The sequence below is a fragment of the Stenella coeruleoalba genome (assembly GCF_951394435.1).
Source record: "Stenella coeruleoalba genome assembly, chromosome: 16".
NCBI lineage: Eukaryota > Metazoa > Chordata > Mammalia > Artiodactyla > Delphinidae > Stenella > Stenella coeruleoalba.
This window is the reverse complement of record NC_137162.1, coordinates 42,991,618-43,014,166: the sequence shown is the minus strand read 5'-3', so window position 1 is coordinate 43,014,166 and position 22,549 is coordinate 42,991,618. Positions and strand designations below refer to the sequence as shown.

The window sequence follows — 22,549 nt, the reverse complement described above, 5'->3', positions numbered from 1 at the left end:
TTGATATGATGATATGGTTTTTCTCTTTTAATCTGTTGATTTGATGAAGTACATTGATTGGTTTTGAAAGGTTTAATCAGCTTCATGTACATGAAATAAATCCCACTTGGTCATGGTGCATAACTCCTTTTTCTATATTATTGGATTAAATTTGCTAATATTTTATTTAGAAATTTTGTGTCTATATTCATGAGAAATAGTGGTGTGTGTGTGTTTGTTTCATATTAGCTTCTCGGCGTTAAATAAGTGGAATGGGGAGGGCTTCTCTGAAGAACTGAGTTTGAAGCTAAGACCCCAATAATGAAAAAGGCTGACTTGGAGAAAATTTGAGGAAGATCAATCTAGACAGAGGGAGCAGCAAGGGCAAAGGGTGTGGGGACAGGAATGAATCTGGAGTCTTTGAAGAAAAGAGGGAAGGTCATTGTGATTGGAATACAGTTATGGGGTGGAGGGGGGGATGATACAATATAAAAGTCAAAGAGGCAGGAACAGGACAACTCAAGTTGGGTCTTGCAGGATAGCTAGCTAGCTTACTTGCTTTCTTCCTCTCTTCTTTTTTAATTAAAAATGCAAAATGAAGACCTTAGAGAGTGTAAGAAGATGAATGAAATGATCTGATATACTTTTTTAAAAGCTGCCTCAGGCTTATAAGAATAACTGGATTGGTATAGAGTGAAAGAGAGAAAGCAAGCAGGAAAACAAGTTGGAGGATGCTGTAGTGGTTAGAAAGGGTATGGTAGAGTAAGTGTTGTCATTTTCATTTTAGAGTTGAGTAAGAAGCATAATTAGTTCCAAGATCTTAGTTTCCAAATACCACGCTCTACCAAATGAAATCAGGTCTCCTTGGAGAAATGTTCAAACTTTACAAGTACAAGGTGAACTTGGAATATCTTGTGGTAGATACTAAGAACATACTAAAAATATGATGGAGACATATCAGAAAGATGCCATCTTGAAATGGTTCACATTGGCCAAATAGAGTATAATTAGAGCATCAAAACAAATAATGACATTATCACAATACACAACACTGAATAAAATAGGAATACACAAGTCCATTGTAAATATAATAAAATAATAAGTAAACAAATATGGGAAAAGGAAATATCTTTAGTGTAGAATGCCAATCAATAAGCAACATATGCCTGAGAAGCTTAATACCCATTCATTCATTCATCGACAGCAAATTTTTTGTGTGTAACCAGTGGATAACTCCATGTAACAAAGCTCTTACAGAACTAATTTTCTCACTGTTACGAAGTGTTAGCAGGAAAATTGTATAACAATAAATTTCAGCTTTTATTTTCTCTTTCCACTTTTTCTTGATGGTAGTCGGGGGAGGGGGGAGAGATTCATTCTGTAGGAAGTGATTTTTTCCACACAAAAGTTTTCAATCATTAAAGTTTTCTAATAATAAATTGCAATACATCACAGTGATTATCAGCTGATAATTTTCTTAAAAAATAGCATCTATTTGGATCAATCCCTTTATAACCTTGTTTCCCTTTCCAAATGAGTTAATAATCAATATAAAATTGTTTCTAACTGAGCAGACATTAGGATTCCAATACTGAATTTATTGACAAAAATCAATATAATCTAATTTTGCCTGATGTACGTTTGTAATTTTAATGCTTATAAGAAACAACTTGTTATGTCAAGGCAGAAGCTGATGAGGCAAATATTTTGTAATAAGTTTTTATTATTATGGATTATTTTGTATTATAATGTAACTATTTCATTATATCTTGGCATATACATAAAATTAATTTTCTTAGCAATTTCTCAAGAATGACGGTGCTGGTACTGTAAGGGTTTCTAGTGAGTCATTTACTATAATTGTTCTAGTAACTACTTTATAAATGTTTATTTTCAAAGACTTCCCCACTTAACAAGTAATACCATATATGTTCTACCCAGGCAAAGGGAGGTGGTAATAATGATACACTGACAGACAAAACAATTCCTTCTAATTTAAGGTTTCTCTTTCAATGATTATACTAGGTGCATTAGAAATATCATTTATTGGAAGCACATTAGTAAAGCATGTCATTTATAACTGCAGTTGCATTTTAATTGAGTTCTGGAGGATTCCAGAAGTGAAGTAGCTTGCTAAACCATGTCACTTATCGTCTCTATTTCACCACTGACTTTCCCACTTTTTACTAATAAACCTTTCCCATATTTTGCATTTAGGGAAAATTATCTGCAAAATTTCTCCAACTATTTAGAATCTTTATTATATCACTTCATTATTTTCTACATTGTAGAAACTGTTCTTCTAATGCCATCATATGGGAAAGATATTTTAGAAGGGCTAAATGACAAGCTTACTATGTTCCTTCTTTTCTCTTCTTTGTTTTCACTGTTCTGTACTGCTAGCAAAATAAAGAAGTTGATAAATCAGACAGTGTGGGCAAAGATTTATTGAAATAACTTATTTATTAATAAGCTAGACCGGGTACCCAGCTGCTTATTACTGTATTAAAATACATTTTCTACCACAAGGGCAAATCTTCATTGCAAATAAGATTGAAGTATTTTTGAGAGTACATGAAAATAGTGCTATAATAACAATTTTCAAATGTGTTAGATTATTTACATAAAGAAATTGTGAGAATTCAGATTTAAGAGACAGAGGTTCAATAGATCTGAGACCTTCATTTTGTGTGTAGGTATTGGACTAAATGGTCTCTTGGCCTCCTTAAACTCAAACGTCCTATGAATATTGGCATTTCTAATTTTGAAATTTATGTTTCTTATTAAATTTTCAAATCATTCTGCTTAAGCTTGGGAACAATTATCTACTTGATGATTGCAATTTGATAAAGTCAATTCAAAATAGCAAACTTTATGGCAAACCTATTATGAGCAAGGAATAATAAAGAAATGTCCTTATGAATCAGGTCAAAGATATTATTGCATCAGAATTACTGGACCTGGACAAGATCTTAGGGAGTATGACATATAGAAAACCTTGCTGGTCTTATGGGGCTGACCTGTGTTCTCTCATGCGGTGGTCTCTATAGTTCAGAATTGGACTTTTCTGTCTTTTGAACCAGCAACCAACTCTCTCATATTTGGGATTGAAACAGCAGGCACTACGTGAAACACTAGGAATCTAACTTAAAAAAAAAAATTGTCCATTTAAAAGTAAAAGGAAATCAAAAAAGGCTTGTTCACCTGAGGTGGTTACTGTTGAATCTACCAGGTAGTGTCCTGAACCTAGTCTTGACATGGAATGAAAAAAATTCAGATTATGCCACAGTTCTTTATGTATGTGTGTCCTTTAAGTGTGAACAGACTTCAGGGCAAAGATCAGGCTAGTAGTAACTCAGGGGATCAAATAGTGCCCACAAACACAGCACTGTGTATCTGTTCCTAATTTTCAGTGAAATGTAGTTTGAAAGTATGGTGGGGAGGAAGAAAGGAGGTTATTTCTCCCCTTTTCTCCAATCACTCCTGCAGATTACTCACCCCCCAGCACTGGCCTCCTCAGTCAGAGGTCCCCCAGCTTGACTTTCATTTCCTTCCCCCCTTCTTTCTGCAAGACCCAGCTCTGCTGCTTTAACTTAGAACTTGGGTTCATCTTTGTGATAAAAAAATCAGTAAATGTGAAGTCTGTTTTTCTTTTTACGTGCTAACTGATCTTTGGGTCTTTAGAAACCCACAGATTTATGATTGCCAAGATGTACAGAATATAAAAGGCCAATCATAAATGTGGGAAGACATAGAGAGAGAAGCTTTATTTCCTCATTTTTATATTTTTGTACATAAAATGTACAATACACTGTGGGTGTTTAGTTCAGAGATGACTTGGTTGGGGAAAAACTATGAGACTTTCTTCTGTTCCACAGAGTGGAAGAGAGAAGAGGGAGGAGAGAAACACTGGCCAGAAACAAGAATTTTCACAGAAGAATAATGATGAGGGCGGAAAAGGCCGCATCTCCTGATGCTCCTTGCTTAACACCCTTGGGAGGACCTGTCTCTAACATTCAGCCACTACCTATCAACTAGTCTCAAGGAACATCTCTCCTAGAACAACATACATGGTTTGGAGTAAGGGAAAATATCAGAAGCTAGAAGGGGCTGCAGTTGCTGACCTTGCCATAGTAATAAGACAATTGAAAGGATGTTCCAGTAAGAATCTCGTTAATAGGCCAGGTTCTACAGAGCAACGTTTTGCAGTCAATAATTTACCTCCAGGAAATTAATTAACAGCTGTCCTGATATTTAGATGTTTTATAAAATACTCAGGAGAATTTCAGAAAGTCACAATTAAGGAAAATGTGTTTTTCTTCAAGGGTATATTCTATCCTTGTTACCAAAGGCCTAAATTCAATATTTAACACCCTACTTTCAGAGTTGATTTGTATTAAAAAAGGAAATGTAGAAAGCTCTATTTCTCAAAAAAACAAATTTGATTGTACACAACTACTGCTCTCTGCATGCACTTGGGACAACATATACATTGTCTTGTCATTCAGGCAGATTTATGAGATCCACTTCTCCTTTATTCATACAAAAAGGCTGGCTAAGGAAATAGGTTTGAAATCCAATAAATCTGAGTCAAATCCTTAGTTGGCTACTTGTTAGTTGAGTGATTTCAGGCCATCTACTTAGCTATTTTGGGCCTCATTTGCAGATGGGAATTCCATTTCCATGTATAGATGGGAGTAATGAGAGTACTAATCTCATAGAGTTGTAAGAATTAAATAAAACAGTAAGTTTTAAATAAATGTTAGTTATCATTATTATTAATAGTTTGGGTCAGTACCCGTTATTGTTTTGGAGGTAAGATTCAAAATCAGGTAGTCTGGCTTGATAGCTTGGTCTCATAACCACTGCATTATTCTCCATATAAGACATGAGGAACGTTTGGAGAAGGAGAATGGCCAAGATGAAAGAGGAAGATGCTTTTGCTCATTGAAGTATCAAAGATCATCTTAGAGACAGAAACATTTAGCTTCGTAAAATTTCTATTAAAACGCTAAAAATTTGGAAGCCGCAGGGGGAAAATGGTGGACGGGAAGGCTGGAGAGGAGAAGCCTGAGAAGCTGCAGCAGACTGGAGCCGCCGGAGGACCTGAAGAAGGAGCAGAAAAACCCGTGAAAACTAAGACTGTTTCTTCCAGTAATGGAGGGGGAAATTCCAGTCGCAGCGCTGAGAAGCGATCCGCTGAAGAAGCTGCAGACCTCCCAACAAAGCCTCCAAAGATCTCCAAGTTTGGATTTGCCACAGGTAGTCAGACAACAAAGAAAGCCTCAGCCATATCCATCAAACTTGTCTCAAGTAAGCCTAAAGAAACCGTTCCAACTCTTGCTCCAAAAGCCCTTTCAGCAGTAGCAGCTTTTAAGGAAGATGAGGATAGTGAACCAGAGTAAATGCCTCCAGAAGCAAAGATGAGGATGAAGACTACTGGAAGGGATACACCAACATCAGCAGGACCAAATTCCTTCAATAAAGGAAAACATGGGTTTTCTGATAACCAGAAGCTATGGAAGTGAAATATAAAATCTCATCTTGGAAATGTTCATGACCAAGACAATTAAATGATGTGTTTGGAAACTGGGGTGTGGAGTGGGTGTAAAGTTAAAAGGAACAGCTTCCTCTTTTTTAAAGAATGGTATAAGACTATTTTTGAAGCCACCGTTTTTTCTTTTCTTTTCTTTTTTTAAAGATTGAGTGGTACACTAATAAATGAGAATTTGAAATTAGAGGTAATTTATGTTTTATATACAGATTTCAAGACATTTACTAATTTTGTAGTTTCATGTGATTACTTTCCAAAGCTTATAGATAATAAAAAAATCAGAAATGAATGGTACCTTTCTAAGAATTGCATATTTTACTACATGCAACTGTTAACACATTAAGAGGGAAGCAAAAAGTTGTCTATATAAACTGTAGGCAATTACTCTCTAGCTTAACTCCCTTATTTACCTAAACTGTCTGGCTCCCAGGAACAGCCTTATAGAGAAGGGAGTATTGTATTGGGAGAAAAATGTTACTGGACTATTAACTGAGAAAGTAAATTAGATAAAATTAAAATACAGCTTTTTTTTCCCCCTAATGGGCATTTTGTGTTTCAAATCATCATAAGCTAATTATTGCATTGCTATCAGTGGATACAGATGCTTAGCTCTTTAAAAACAACATTTAAAATTTTTATGTAAACTGTTGAGTATTTAAAATAGCCCACTTCACTTGAGAGGGTCTTGGCTACCTTCATTACTCTTCAAAGAACAACCATTTGCTGCCAAAGTAAACCAATATTTTGAATGTGCTTCTCTTGATTTTTGTTATTAGCTAGTTCCTGTAAGCATTTCCACCAGATCTGGAGGCAAATCATAAGGAAGCTGTTTTTTTTAAAATAACAAACCACCACCAAAAGTTTAAATGGACATGATAGTTAAATATTTGGCTGTTCTTATTCTTTAAAGGGTATAAACACACACACACACACAAAGGCAACACTGTATGAGGATGGAAAATAAGAAAGATGCACTTTCTGTAACTTTATAAAAGTATTTATGTTACTAACTTGTGAAATCCAATTTGATTTGCACTTATTATAGGAATTCTTATTTAGCACAGTAATATGGTTTATTTTAACTGTATACATATTAACCAGTGAACTCTCAAAAGCACATTTTAGATACTGAAAATAAAAGGAAAGAAAATGCATCTTTAAACATATTTTATGGAATCTTTGACCACATATAGTTTGTTAATCTATGTGTTGTAGGATTGTGTTTATTTTGTATTTTTGTCTCGTATATGAATTCTTTTTTAACGTGACAGTTAAAGACATCTTTAAAAGCATAGTCACACATAAAAGAAACATATAGTATAATGATTACCTTGAAAACTCCTACAATGTTAGGTTTGGGGGCAGCTTCAGACTGATTGGTGGTACCTACTCGCTGAACTCTTTTAATAGGTAATAATTCCAGAGAAGCAGCCTGTATATATTCCTAATACTTTGTTCACTTGCATTTGAGTTTGGAGTAAGCCCCAAGTAAAACAATGGAAATGCATATAGAACTATTAGTTCTTACTTACATGATTTAATTATATCAAGATACATGAATTTAACTTGCTTTAACATAGGCAAACTTTCCATTTTTGTTTATTTTAGGGTTTATGTTGAAAAAACTTCCCTCTTCTACATTTTCTTTTCTTGACTCAAATGAAATATTAACTTAAGGTCAAGATGGGAGAAACGACTGAGATGAATGTCTTTACTAAAATACCAATAAATTTGTCAAATTCTAAATAAAATAAAATAAAATAAAACAAACATTAAAAATATGCTTAAAAGTTTACTTGTAAAGAATGTGAGTCAGCCTTCAGATAGACTGGTCGGCCCAGTTGAATATATTATAATTTAAAGAAAAAAATTCAAAAGTTGCTAATGTCACCAATTAATCTGTTTATAATAGAAAACAGTGACAACCACATGAGAATCACATTCACAAAGGTCATATCAAATCTGTGTAGACATCAGCAAAGCCAGAATCAGGGCTTGTTTTTGTGGAAGTCCCAGTATATGGGACATATTTAAGGTTCTGTTACTTTAGAACCAAAAATAGAGCCACCCTGTATTTGTTGGGTTTTTTGACATTGTAATTGCTTTTTTTTTTTTCTTTTTCTTTTATCTTTTTCAGTACGCGGGCCTCTCACCGTTGTGGCCTCTCCCGTTGCGGAGCACAGGCTCCGGACACGCAGGCTCAGCAGCCATGGCTCATGGGCCTAGCCGCTTCGCGGCATGTGGGATCTTCCTGGACCGGAGCACGAATCCGTGTCCCCCGCATCGGCAGGCGTACTCTCAACCACTGCGCCACCAGGGAAGCCCTGTAATTGCTTTTTTTTTTTATTACTCTCTTGCTATTTGTTTTATATCAAGATGAAAATACATTTTTCTTCTATTTCTTTTTAATTTATTAAAAATAAAATGATAAAATAATAAACATTAGATATTAAAATATTTATTTATGTATCACTGGTAGATGTCATACTTTGTGATATTCAAAGCGGGCCAAATTATTAGGTTTTTCTTTTTCTACAGATTCTATACTGCCTTGGAATTATAAAGTATGTGAAAGCAAGGCGATTTAGTGTGGTTTTAAATTTAATTTTTAAATTCTCAGCACCCAGTATGTCATATAGCTCTGCAGTAGTTTTGTAATTATTTACGCAATTGCTCATTATTTTAAAAAACAACTTATACGGTTTGTAAATATTCAGCATTTCCATTCTGTATTCATGGTATTTGTGCTCATGCCAAATCATCTTATTTTAATATATACATTTAGTTATTTCTGATTTGATTGTTTATTCCAAGAGCACATTAAAAAGATTATTGATTTGGAGTGATGGACTTCAGTGACTCTCACCTTTCACTTCTCATTGTTTACAGTTGGGACTGTAAATCATCTATAATTTCTTACATTAGTCTGTACTTCACTAGAAGAAGTTGTCTTAGGAAGAAGTCTCTGATTTTGGATTCACCCTGCTGAACATGGTTTGTTCATAGTTATATGTCAATTCTAAATCAGGGTCAACCACAGCACAAAACTGAAATTGCTGCTTACAGCTAAGAGAGTTGCAATAATTACTGCTGGTTGTCTTTGGTGCCCAAAGCTATAATTATTAAGAGAAAATGATGTGGTTTTATTAGAGGTAACATTTTATAACACTAATATTCTTGTTTCAGGGCAGTAAATAAAATGTCTTTAAGCCTATTTGTGAGTAGAAATTTCAAACCAAATTAATGACAGACTATAAATGGGCTGTCCCAGGGAATTTACTCTTGCCATAGAGGAAGGACCAGAGATAACTTTTTGAAAAAAGAGGTACATTGTATTCTTCTCCTAAAAGGACATTGGAGACTACTCTGACCTGAAATGATGTCTCTTGTACAAGAGGATCTCAGCTCAGCTTAATAGACCAAGCTACAAGCAAACAGTTATTACTCCCATCTCAAACTTGCTATTTTAGTTCTCCTCCTACAAAATAACATATCTCAGTCTGTCTCTTTGGTAGTTGGACTAAATGACTTACAGACATGAGTGCAACAAAACTAGCACAACTAATGCTCAGCCATTTAGCTTTTTCCTCAAACTCACCCACATAAAAGAGAGAACATTAGGCAGACTGGATTTTCTACTCCTGTTCTCATTTCTCCTCTCAACATAGTGCACAGGCGCTGTGAGAAAAGATGAATGATAAAAAGAAAAATGACGAGAGGACATTGACCTCTATAAATTAAAAAATTATTTCTATCAATGTCTGAAAATACAGAGAGAAGGAGCTCAGAGGGACATATAAACAATTAACAACTGCCCAGAGCCCTGATACTACTCTGTCCTGAAGCTAAGTCAGTATCTGCCTCCACCCAGTCACAGTATTATATCAGAATTACATATGGTGTATTTAAGCCACTGTGAACTTATCTGGACACTGAGAGAGACAAAATGCACTAGACAATTAAGATGATGTTATTCAGGCTTTTGCAATGTGGAGAATGCTCATTAATGAGGAACACCTCAAAGAAAAGGAAAGGAAGGTTTTATAGAGGGAGGTAAACAAGGGATTCATCCATGAAGCTTATGGGAGTCCTGAGGAATGGAGGGGATGATATTTTCTTGGAACATGCAAGACGGGGTGGCCCTTTGAGGTTGGCTGCTTCACAGAACACAAAAGATGGAGGCATTTTGGAAGACAAAAGGGTGAGAGGATTTCATAACTATCACTGTTTTCTGGGAGCACAAGGCTCAGGTAAAATTCAACATTGTCAGGACCATGTATTCTTCAGATTATTTCATTATGAAGAATCTTATAATGGGGATGTTCACCTCTTTGGAAAAAACAGTTTTAAGAAAACAGCTTTATGGAAGTAGAAATTACATACAACAAACTGCACGTATTTAAAGTGTACAATTTGATTAGTTCAACATGTGAAGCCATCACCAGGTTCAGGATAATGAACATATTCATTACTTCTAAGACTTTCTTCATGGCACCCATTTTCAATTCCTCCCTCCTACCCATATTTACTAGACACTGATTAAATGCCAGATATTTTTCATATACTCATGTTTACTGAGCCTGGAAGGAGTGATATCCACTTATAAATCTTTCCTTATTCTTCACATTCAAGTCTCACATCAGCAGAATGCAGTGTTTAATATCTTCACTCAGGAGTCAGAGCTACATTTGAATACTAGCTCTGCCCTTTATAAGGTAGTGACATTAGGCACGTCACTTAACCTGAGTCTTTGTAAAGTGAGGATATATTAGAAGTGGAGTCATAGGGTTCATAAGAGGATTAAGCTATATAGTTAGTACATTTAAAGTGCTAAACTCAGTGTACAATATAAAGAAGTAGTAGGTAGCTATTTGTATAAGTATTATACTTCTTCTCTCCTGGTTAATATGCTACCCAAAGCCATACCTCTGAGTAAGTAGAGCAATAGTGCATGGCAAAATTTCACTAATTCAGATTAATGGGAATGTTTAAACTGAATTAATTAAAAAAAGAACAATGTATGGATTATTTTAAAAGAAGTATACATTTGTAACTTTTGAATTCAGGCATTATCTGGAGCTCTGCTAACAACATATTGAATAGAGTCTTTGTTCTAAAAGTATAAAAGAATAGTCATTAATTAGCATATCAAAGCACCAATTAAATGGTAATACTTATTCCTTACTGGGGACTCTGAATAGAGCAGCTCCCCAGAAAGAGATAATCCTTCACTTAAATAAATTAGAAACAGGAGTGGGCAGGATCAAGATGGTGGAGTAGGAAGACTCTGAGCTCACCTCCTCCCACAGGCAGAACAAAATTACAACTACTTGCAAAGCAACTATCTATGAGAACAACCTGAAGACATAAAAGATTTTCTACGACTAAAGATAAAGAAGGAACCACAGTGAGATGATAGGAGGGGTGGAGATATGTTCTAGTCATGACTCACATCACCAGGTTTGTGACCCATTAAAGCGAGGGATCACACAACCACAGAGGTTCTCCCCAAAGAGTGAGACATCCAAGCTCCATACAGAGCTCCCAAGCCTGGGGGTCCTGCACCAGGAAGGACCAGAATGTCTGGCTTTGTAAACCACTGGGCCTTACCTTCGGAGACAGCCAGAGAGCTATAAGAAATAGGGACTCTGCTTTTTAAGAGTGTGCCCCAAATCTCACATACTCTGAGTCCTAGCACAGAGGCAGTAGTTTGAAAGGCTCCTGGGTCACTTTCTGATCTCAGAGATAGATTCCCAGAGAGGCAAGTGTCAGTTAGAACTCCCCATGGGGACAGAGACCCTGGTGGTAGCCATTTTTAGGATCTTGTTCTACCACCATAATACTGGCACTGGACAGCACCATCTTGGAATCCTTCCTCTGTCCTATTAGCACCAGGGGCTTATCCTGCCCACTAGTAAGCCTGCAGCAGAAGCACTCTGCTGGGCCACATAGCCAGTCATTTGGGGAGACTGCCTTACCGACCAGCTGGCTCATAACACTTGCACACTGCCAGGCATCATAACCAGTTGCACCAAGAGCCTGCCCTGCCCACCAGTGCACCTGCAGCAATCTCACAAGGCAGGGCCATGCAGCCAGCTGGGGTGGAACCAGCCCCAATTATCAGTGTGCCCACAGTAGTTGGTCTTGTCACAATAATCATGAGGTTAACAATCACAAAAACTAGAGGAAATAATCTGCAGAAAAATACCAAGGAATAAATAAATTTAAAATGCTTTAAGGAATAAAAATGAACAGACAAATATAAAGAAAGAACAAGACACTATAAAAAAGATGAAGAAAAAAGAACAAGAAAGAAAAAAAAAAGAAGAGAAAGAAATGAGGAAAAGGGAAATTAAAGTAAATTCTTTTGGAATTCTAGAAATAAAAATAAATCGTTGAAATAAAAAAAAAAATCCTGAGCAATTTTACATAACCCATACACAAGAACACTCCGAAAACTGGAGAAAAGCCAGGGAAATAAAAATGTTCTCAGATGAACAACTGAGAGGATTCGCTGTCAGGAAAACTGCCCTGCTATATTAATTTCAGACAATCAGACTTTACAACAGGAAAAGTATCGAAAATGAAGAAGACGCTACATAGTGATAAAAGGGTCAAGACGTAACTGTCCTTAACATGTATACAACTAACAATAGAACATCAAAATGCATGAGGCAGAAACTGTTAGAACTGAAAGAAAAAATAGATAAGTCCACTACTACATTTGGATACTTCAACACTCTTTCATAACTAATACACCAAGCAGTCTGAAAATCAGTAAGGTTAGAGTTGACCTGAATAGCACTATCAATCAATTTGATCTAATTGACAGTTATATAATAATCCATTTAACAACAACAGTAATAATATTGCTCTCAAATTTACATGGAACATTGGCAAAGACAGAACACATTTTTGGCCTTAAAATATACAATAACAGATTCAAAACTAGGAATCATTCAGAATATGTTTTAGACTATAATGAAATTAAACTAAAAATCAACAATAAAAAAAGAGCTGGAAAATGCCCAAATGTTGGGAGTTCAAACATAACACTTCTAAATAACCCATGTAGCAACAGAGAAGTCTCAAGAGATTAAAAAAAGTTTTTAAACTTTAAAAATAAAAATACAATTTATCAAAACTTGTGGGATGCAGTAAAGTCACGTTCAGAGGGAAATTTACAGTTTTAAATGCATTTATTGGAAAAGGTGAAAACATAAAATCAATAATCTAAGACTAACAATCTATTTCCCTTAGAAAACCAGAGAAAGAAGAGCAATTTAAGCATAAAGTTAGCATAAGAAAAAAATAATATAAATTAGAGCAGAAATCAATGAAATTGAAAATAGAAAAACAGAGAAAATCAACCAAACCAATAGCTGCATCTCTGAAAAGATAAGTAAAATTAATTAGCCTCTAATAAGGCTAAACAAAAATTTAAAGAGAGAGAGAGAAGACACAGATTACATATTTTTTTAAAGTATCATAATGTTCATTGATAGATCCAAGTATATAAAATCAGGGCAGGAACATAACTTGCAAAATTAAGTAGACAATTTTAATACTATAATAAGAGGGAACAATTCAAATTCTCACCATTTGTATAACTTCCACAAAAAAAAAAAAAAAACACTTAAGAGCATTTACCATCTTTTAAAACTGATCATTTTTGTGCAAGTAAACTGTTTCTTTTAAAAATACTTGTGTACTTGCCCAGCTCAAGGATATTAAAGTCCAGCATATAAAGCCCATTACCAGAGGTCAAGCTACAGGCAATACTACTGAAATTTGAAAAGTGTTTATCATTATTTATCTCATGGGCATTAAAAAGATAATAAAGATATTTCAAGTCTATGCACACATATTTTATAAATTAGATGCAAAAGACCGACTCCTTGAAAGACACAGACTTAAAAAACCTCACACAAAGAGGAACTGATGATTTGAATATGCATATATCTATTAAAGAAATTTAACCAATAATTAATAATCTTACAAAACAGAAAGCACCAGGTCCAGATGATTTCAATGAGGAGTTTTACCAAACATTTAAGGAAACAATGCTACCAATTCTCCACACTCTCTCAGTGAAATAGGAGCAGAGGGACTATTTCCTAAATCATTCTATGAGGCCAGCATTCCTTAACAGCAAAACGAACCAAAAAACTATTAAAAGAAAGTAAAATTGCAAACCTATATCTCTCATGACCAAAGATACACTAATCCTCAAAAAAATTAGTATTTTGAATCCAACAATGTATAAAAAGAAACATGCCTCATAATCAAGTGGTATTTATTCCAGTTATGCAAGGCTTGTTGAACATTAAAAAATAAATCATTGTAATCCACCATATCAAACACATTACAGATGAGAAACATTTAAGAATTTGGATTAAGAAATGCACTTACCAGAGTTGATTTTCATAGTTTGGACATATTAAAATGCTTTATTATCTTTATATTTGATGTATTTTCCAATAATAAAAAGTCCAGTTTTTCCAATTACCCTCTTTGGGTAATGGGAACCCCAAATGCCAAGTATCTAATCATCTCCAGGGTGGTAAGAGATGGGAGGCCTTTTAGGTATCAGTATAGTTTTATTAGACAGAAATATTTATTATTCAGTTTTCTGAGATGTTCTTTTTGTTAAGAACAGAACTGAATCAGTTTGTTGTACACCCGAAACTAACACAACATTGGAAATCAACTATATTTCAATAAAAATTTTTAAAAAGAACATATCTCACTCTATTAAACTAACACTGTTTTGTCATATAAGCAATAGCAGCAGGAGAGAGTAAGTTTAATTTTTGCACAAACAATTTCATGCAGTTGTCATTAATATCAAGGAAGTAAATGTTGGTCTTAATGCTGTCCTGGTTTCTAAATAAAGAGACGTCAAACTGTACCTTTGCAGAATAGAAATCTGTGCCTTATTTAGCACTGAGAGAATGACGAGAAATCGAAAGCTTCCAGCATGTATTTGCCATTCAAAATGTGCACAGAAATAAGAGTCTCTCGTAACAAGAGAAACATGAAGAGAAAAACTAGAGTTTTCTTTTCTTTTTTCCTTTTACTACATTATAGCAGTTGGAAGTCATTATAATGCTTGTCATTGCATTTGGATAGGGTGTGCCAACTTTTTACAATGAGATTCTATACAAAGGGGCAGGAACTTTTCTTTGAGTGGCATTTCTGCAAGAATTTCAAGGAAAGGAAAAAGAAAAGAGGAAAAAAAAAAAAAAAGGAAATGAGGGTAGTTTTCCTTCCCAGCCTTGAGCATGGTCTCTTTCTTGCCTCACTTGGAGTTAACTTCTTGACTCCACAATTACTATGTGTAATAAGTTGACTGTATGCCACAATCTCTTTATAATTCAGTTTCTTTATCTTTAGTGAATAACTACAGTTCTATTCATGAAAATATTCTTATGTTTTGGAAGAAAATAGATAGCAAAATTCAGTTTCATACAATCCAAGAGTTGCAAGGGGCTCTAAGATTTAGTCTGTTTGTGTCATTGAAATGTAAGTTCCTTCCTATCCTTATACAGGAACATAAAAGTAGTGCATATAAGATTTGTAAACAAAAGGGCATTAAGTAGGAATTTGCAGACGTTCCTGTTCCTCTTCCTAGTAGCCCAGATGCAGTCTATCCTCTGGAAACAGGCACATGGAATTTTGTGTCTTGTTTAAGATAAAAACTTCTTAAAGAAAGATTTCTCTAACAATTAGGGTCTTTCAACAAGTAAATGAACTGGAAGCTTTCAGGCGGCTGGAAATATTAAAACAGGAATTATGTAGGGGATTCTGGTACCGTGGAGGAGACTGACTTCCAAGGTCTATACACTTGCTATGAGTCTATGGTTTCTTCTGCCTAATTTTTTCCAGCTCCCTTCCTAGTTATACTCTACTGTGGGCCGTTACTAATGCCATAATAGCATTTTTAATGTAATTCATGAAAATTAAATTTTATGTGAAATTCGAAAACATTGCGTATGGCAAACATTTTAGCTTGCTCTTTTGGCATCAGTGAAAATACAAATTACAAAGGCAACAAACGTGACCATGGCTTGATATATAAAAGGGTAGTGTGTAAATGAATTAGTCATGAGATTATCATGTAGAAAATGATAAACAGCTTTTATTAAGGGAAGGGAGTCAATACCCCTTCCCTTTTATCTTTTTCTAATTTTTAGGTCTAGGCCATGAGACCATGTTTCTTAATATTCAGAGGAGATGCCTTGTGAACCACCTTCAGCATGGCAGCTATGATTCAGCATCATGACCCCCACTAACACGGAAGAGTTATTGCATCCTTCCTAATCTGATGCTTCTATGGCCTGTTTTCTTTGACTTTCAAATGAATGTGAAATGACATTCCAAAGAAAATGAATCCAGGGACTTCCAAGGTGGTCCAGTGGTTAAGACTCCATGATTCCACTGCAGGGGCGCAGGTTGGATCCCTGATCGGGGAAGTAAGATCCCACATGCCACACGGTGAGGCCAAAAAATAAAAAAAATTAAAAAAAAACACAAAAAACACACAAAATGAATCCAGCATTACTGGATATTAGCTGTACTTTTTTTTTTTTTGCAGAACTTATTTGTGTTTTAGAGTCAAGTAAAATAAAATGTGAATCAGTACTTTTTGAAACAGGTCATGGCTGTCTGCTAGAATCACAAAGACCTTGTGTGACACTGAAGTAAATCTCTGTGTCTGGGAATACGGATCAATGGGTTCATTAAAAATCATTTAGCAGAGATAGTTTCCATTAATTTCCATTCTCTGTTCTTCACATTTGGGAGGGCCTGAAAAGAATCAATACGCACAACACTGTGTTATTTACTGGTGAAGGCAGAATTTTCTGAAAAGAAATAAGGTTTGTTCTGATGATGGACATGTCTATTTCAGGCTAAAGTTGATTAGGATATAAATAAATGTACTAGGAAAAGTATGACAGTGATTATACTACAAATACAGGTGTAGGGGGCACCTCTAAAGACCTCTAAATGTAAATTAAATAACATTTACCTGGTTGGTAACATTGGACCGACCATTTATTTAATCTATTAATTTATAAAATGCAGGTGATAATTTCACCTATCTCCTACAGTTGCTGTCGAGATTAAATGAGAAAATATGTTTAAATTATGTAACAAACTGCCTGGAAGATAGTAAGAGCTTGATAAACATTAGCCTTTATTGCTGTTATTATTGTTGTTACAAATTATACAGGACAGAGAGTATGCAAGCAATGCGGTGATAGGAATAGTACCAGACTGCAAATCAGCAAGCCTGTATTCTAAACCTTTTTTGATGACTAAAAACCTGAATAGCTGTTAGCAAACCACTTAACTTCTTTGAGCTGAAGGTAATTGTTTTGTTTCTTTGTTTTGTTTCTTTCCTGCATTCCTGTTTTGTTTTCTCTTGCATTGTTTTGTTTTTGCCTATGTTATAGAGAAGTAGGCTAATGGATCTCTCTCTCATTGTCTCTCTTTCTCCTAAACGCTCTTTAAAAAAAATAGTTGTAAAAGTCGTCTACATGAATATATATATATGATTCTATAAAGGCCATCATATTGATTGCAAATCCACTTGTTAAATGTGTCTTACTAACTTTAAATACTGAAAACTTATACATTAGAACATTTTGAAGTGAATAGGATACAAGAGCATGACTTAATCAAGGTATTTAGAATAGCAGTTCTCAAACTGCAGCAAGTTTTCCCCCACAAGAGACATGTCTGGAGACATTTTTGGTTAAGATTGGGAGTGAATGAAGGTACTATGCCACTGGTTTCAAATAAATACAGGCCACTGATGTTACTCATCATCCTACAACACACAGATAGGGCAGCTCCATACAACAATACATTATCTAGGCCCAAACATTAATAGTGTCAGTATTGTGAAATACTGATTTAAAGCATCGTTTAACAAAAGCAATTCCATAGACTTTTACTGAGGGCCAACTGTGTTCCAGGCATTGAATCTATACAGAGAGTTGGATAAAATAGCCTTTGTCTTCAAGGAGACAGTAAGTCATCTATCATTTCTTTGTAATCATATCCTTGCCTTTAAAAGTAAGCAAATATTAGTCATAAGTCCTAGAAGTACATGTATGAAAGGATAAAGGTCACAGACTTTTGGCTTCTCTATTGGATCAAGATATCAGCTGAGTGGGTTTAAATAGCAATAGTTCTATATTCATACATGTATATGGTCCAAGTCATTTGGAAGAAAATAAAATAAAAATAAATGACATAAACTAAGAAGTAAGAAATACAGTACCCATTGATAACATAAATTCATATATTAATGTCATCTCTGCAAATATACTTGAAAATGACTAAGGAATAAAATCAGAGATCTCAGAGAATTTTTTTGGGCAGAGATCAGAGCACTTAACTGAAATTTTAGTTAAGAACTAAGAATACTTTTTATTCTAAGTAGAAATAACTTTTCACAGAAACTATTTTTGTGAAACTGTCAGTGTGTCACGGAAAAGAAAAGGGCACAGGAGGTAAGTTGAAATTAAACTTGTAATAACTGTCTGTTTCACAGGTTGTCAAGGGGGTAATTATGATTCACACTCACAAAGTGGAAGGTGGCAATGTACGGAAAGAGTGAAACTCCTTACAAAATACCAAATAGGATGGCAGAAATAATCATGTCAGACGCTATGTTAGGAACCTGATGTTTTATTAGGAGGGAAACTGTTAGAGCAGGGGCTGCAAGGAATGGTGCATAGATGATTTAAAAGAAAAGCAGTGGGATGACTCAATCTCTTTAATTTACTGTTTAAAAAAGTATTTTGTTGTCATAGGAACATTTAACATTAGATTTATTCTCTTAACAAATTTTTAAGTGTACGATAGTCTTGTTGACCATAGGTACACTGTCGTACAGCAGATCTCAACAGCTTATTCATCCTTCCTAACTGAAACTTTATGCCCCTTGATTAGTAACTCTCAGTTCCCTTTTCCCCCAGGTACTGGCAACTTGATCTCCCTAGATTAAGTTGACCATAGTAATGGTGTTTATGTGGAGAAACATCTGGGAAAAAAGTTGAAAGTTTACAAATAACTCAAATTTCTGTCTATAAAATTTTATTTTTTAAATGTTTTTTGGCCATTTGGAGCACAGGGACCATATTTATAGTCCCACCTTATACACATAGAAAATTGGGAAGACATACATAAAGCATTGGTTTTCAGACATTGAACAATGGGAAGTGCAGGACCATGATCCTTGAGTGAAATGAAACAAAACTAGGTGAGGTTTATGCTCACTTTGGCTTAAGGCATGAAGGCAATTTTCAGGCCACAAAATGGAGAGGAGAACATGAGCAGAGCCTTGTAAGAGCAATAAATCGAAGAGACAGATGTAAGTTGAAAAGGGAAGCCACAATGACTGAGGCAGAGTACATGAGAGGAAGGGGCTGCATAGAGAGAATGTTCTGGAGACCTGCAGGGGTCCCCTGGAGTCATATGACTCCAATCTGGAGAAAGAAGCAGCAGAAAGCAATAGGCTAAGCAATTCCTGGAGCTCATTCAGGGGTGGAATGTGTGTGCATTCTCACGAGCCAGAGCAGAAAGACTCCAGTGTACACTTGACATCAGGTAGAGTCCTCAGAAATATGTTACCTTAATATTATGGCTGTATTAGCTACTGAAAGGCTAGTCAGAATCTGTCCTAAAAAAGCAAGCCACAGAAGGATCCAACCAATTTCAATTTAACACATGACAGAGCGAAGTCTAACACTATTTAAAGAAATATATTAAAATCCAGCACATAACCACATAAAATTCACAATGTCAGGCGTCTAATAAAAATTGCCCAACATTCAAATAAGCAGGGATATTTAACTCATGACAAGGAGGATAACTGATCAGTAGAAACAGACCCAGAAGTGACATGGGTTGTGGCATTAATAGACAAAGACATTAATTAAAAACAGCTTTTTAAAATATGCTCCCTATGTTCAAGAAGATAGAGGAAAAGTTTGTGTTGATGAGGAGAAAAAATAAAGACAACAAAAAGACTGAAATAGAATGTCTAGATTTAACTGAAAGAAAAAAAATTAAACCCTGATAAAATAAACATGAGATTAGACATCACAGAAAAAAGGATCAGTGAACTGGAAGGCATAGTAACAGAAACTATCCAAAATCAGGTACAGAGAGAAAAGACAGAAAAAATAAATTAAAAGACCATGGGTGACCTGTGGGATAATATTAAGGAGGATAGTGTTAAGCAGTCAGGCTTTCATGTAACTGGAGTCCTAGAAGAAGAGGAAGAGGAAAAATATTTGAAGAAATAATAGCTGAAAAGATTTTCAGATTTGATGAGAACTGTAAACCCATAGATCCAAGAGGGTCAACAGACCACGTGCAAACAAATACAAAGAAAATCATCTCAAGTCATAATCAAATTGATGAATACTGGTGATAAACAGAAAATATTAAAAGTGCTTGAGGAAAAAGTGTTTCATACAGAACAACAAAAATGATTGCAAATTTCCCATCAGAAACTTTGTAGGCCAGAGATATTATGCGAAGTGAGAGAACACAAAATGCTTTATACTGTATGATTCTGAAAAAAAAAGTTTTGGAGGCAGAAACTGGTACATTATTGCCAGAAGTCAGGGAGAGGGGGCAGAAAATGACTGCAAAGGAGCATGAGGGAACTTTTTAGTAACTGAAGTCAGGACAGTGATGGTAGGTACATAATTGAATCTGTTATAGAATTATATAATTAAATTTATCAAACTTATTGTATGTAACTAAGCCTCAGTAAAGCTGCTTAACAAGAGCAAAAACAATAAAGGTAGCCTGTAGTAAACTCTTTGGCAAAGCACAATTGTGTGATGCAAATCTTTATTTGGTAATTGATCTTCTCTATTAAATCAGATAATTAAGTATTTGATTTTATTATATCGAAGAATAGCTAAACTTGTTATCTTCTCATTTGTTCCTTGATTTATTTGCTGATTTTTGGTTAATGTTCATAGTCCAGAAGAAATTTTAATGTCAGTGAGTAAAAGAGGCATTCGAGCTCTTGAAATATTGCAAAGTATACAAGTTTCTTCTATGATATGAAAAATCCTTAGGTGCTTCAATTCATTGGTGTTCACATTGGAGATTAATATTTTTTGTCACTAATTTATTGTTGGACTTAGATGGTTGAATGCTTAGAATGAAAACATTAGTTTCTTATCATTTTTCTTTCCTTTCTCACCAAATTTTTCTATCTCTGATGTGGAACAGGTCAGAAAGATTTGCTCACTGGATGGCCTTGAGGTGTACGTCCATTTGGTTGTAGGATCAAGGGACTTGTTAAAGTTATTAACCTGAAGATGCCATAGTCTTTCTGCACAAATTCACCCTGGACATGATATATAGTGGATATCCATTCCATGGCTTGGTCCCCACCCCCAAATTCCATGTTTTTGAACTGGGTCTGACCTGTGGCCTGGCTGTATTCTTATGGTTGTGATAAGCCAGAAAAAAAATGGTTTGTACCAACCTGGGCCATAGTTGGCCCAATGTGATGGCCTACTTAGACACTTAGCAATTGTAGTGTCATTCAATTTATTTTTTAAATGTGCTACTATGAAAGATTAGTATACTATTCTATATCCTGTAGATAAATAGTGAATAGTTATTAACTAGAAGATTTAATGGCATTTAAATGAAAGGTAAGAGAAAGTAGCCAAAAGTGAGTAAGTTTTCCATGTTTTTGAGAATAGCCTAAAAATGTGCTAGTGAGATTTCACAGAGATCAGAATCACAGAATCTAACTTTTCTGTTATAACTTCCATCTAGTGCCAAAGTATCTTATAATAGGTAGTCTTTAGTGAAAGTAAAAACCATTCCACTGTTAAGTCTGTTGATTAATGTTCTCAGACCTAGTGAAGTTACATGTAAACTTGTAGAATTTTACTCAGTAGGAAGCAAATCATATCTGTCCAGTGGAATAGATCATTCCATTTTTGTATGTAACCCAGCAATCCTAACATTCTATTATTAAATCGCCTAGAAATATCTTGCTCTTCAAATGCCCTTTTAATCAATTTTAACATCTCATGTGTACCCTCATTGATAAGTTAAATTAAATCTTTTCATGTGTTTATTTTGGACTTTTATGAGAGCCTTTTAAAATCTTCCTGAAAATTACATTTTACACCATGTTTCATATTATTCCATAGCCCAGAAACTCTTCAGTTCATTATATTAACATTGACTAATTTCTCCTCTGTGCCAGACACTGTTCCAGGTACTAGTTCCATCCTTGAGATTTTCACAACGGTTACAGAGTTCATAATGCCATGTGGCAGGATCTCTAATGGAATTACTCAAACAGTCTGTGGGAAAACAGGTAGTGTACATGATTCTGACTGGACTGTTGAAATCAAAGAGAGCTGCAAAGGAGAAGCAGTATTACATCTGAGCTTTGAAATTTGAGAAGAATTTAACCAACAAGGCAAGGGAGAGAAGTACAAGGTGGGTAAGAGGAGGACATTCTAGGTAGATAAATGTAGCAGCAAAGGCAGGAATGTATATAAGAGTTTGGCACATTCATTTAATCAAGAATTTCAGGCTTGCCAGAGTAGATAGCATGTAAAATGAGGAGTGGCTGCAGTGACACTATAAACAAAGGCCCCCTATACTTGGTGAAGAACATTTTATTCCTTGCTAAGGAGTTTAGCATTATCCTTTTGGCAATAAGGATCTATGAAGGTTTTAAAGCACCTTCCTTCATGGTAATCTACATCTTTGGACACTCTGTGTCAGAGTGGAGAATTAATTGAAGGAAAAAGATGCTATATTTATGGAGACCAAAAAATGCTTCCTGAAAGAACTTAAGACAGAATTAAGATCCACATCAGAAACACTGCAATAGAGGTGGAGTAATTTTCAGATTAATTAGGGAGATAGATTCGACAGGAGTTGATGAGGTATGTGTGAGAAGGATGAGTTAATGAAGCCTCTTAGGTTTATTGCTTGGGTGAT

The 22,549-nt window shown here is 35.1% G+C and overlaps 1 pseudogene across 1 annotated transcript; it reads left to right on the top strand.

The window, feature by feature from the left end:
- Positions 1–5,018: 5,018 nt before the first annotated feature.
- Positions 5,019–5,741, top strand: LOC307175229 (PEST proteolytic signal-containing nuclear protein-like; annotated as a pseudogene). The gene has a single exon. The product of its transcript is annotated as a PEST proteolytic signal-containing nuclear protein-like (transcript).
- Positions 5,742–22,549: the final 16,808 nt, after the last annotated feature.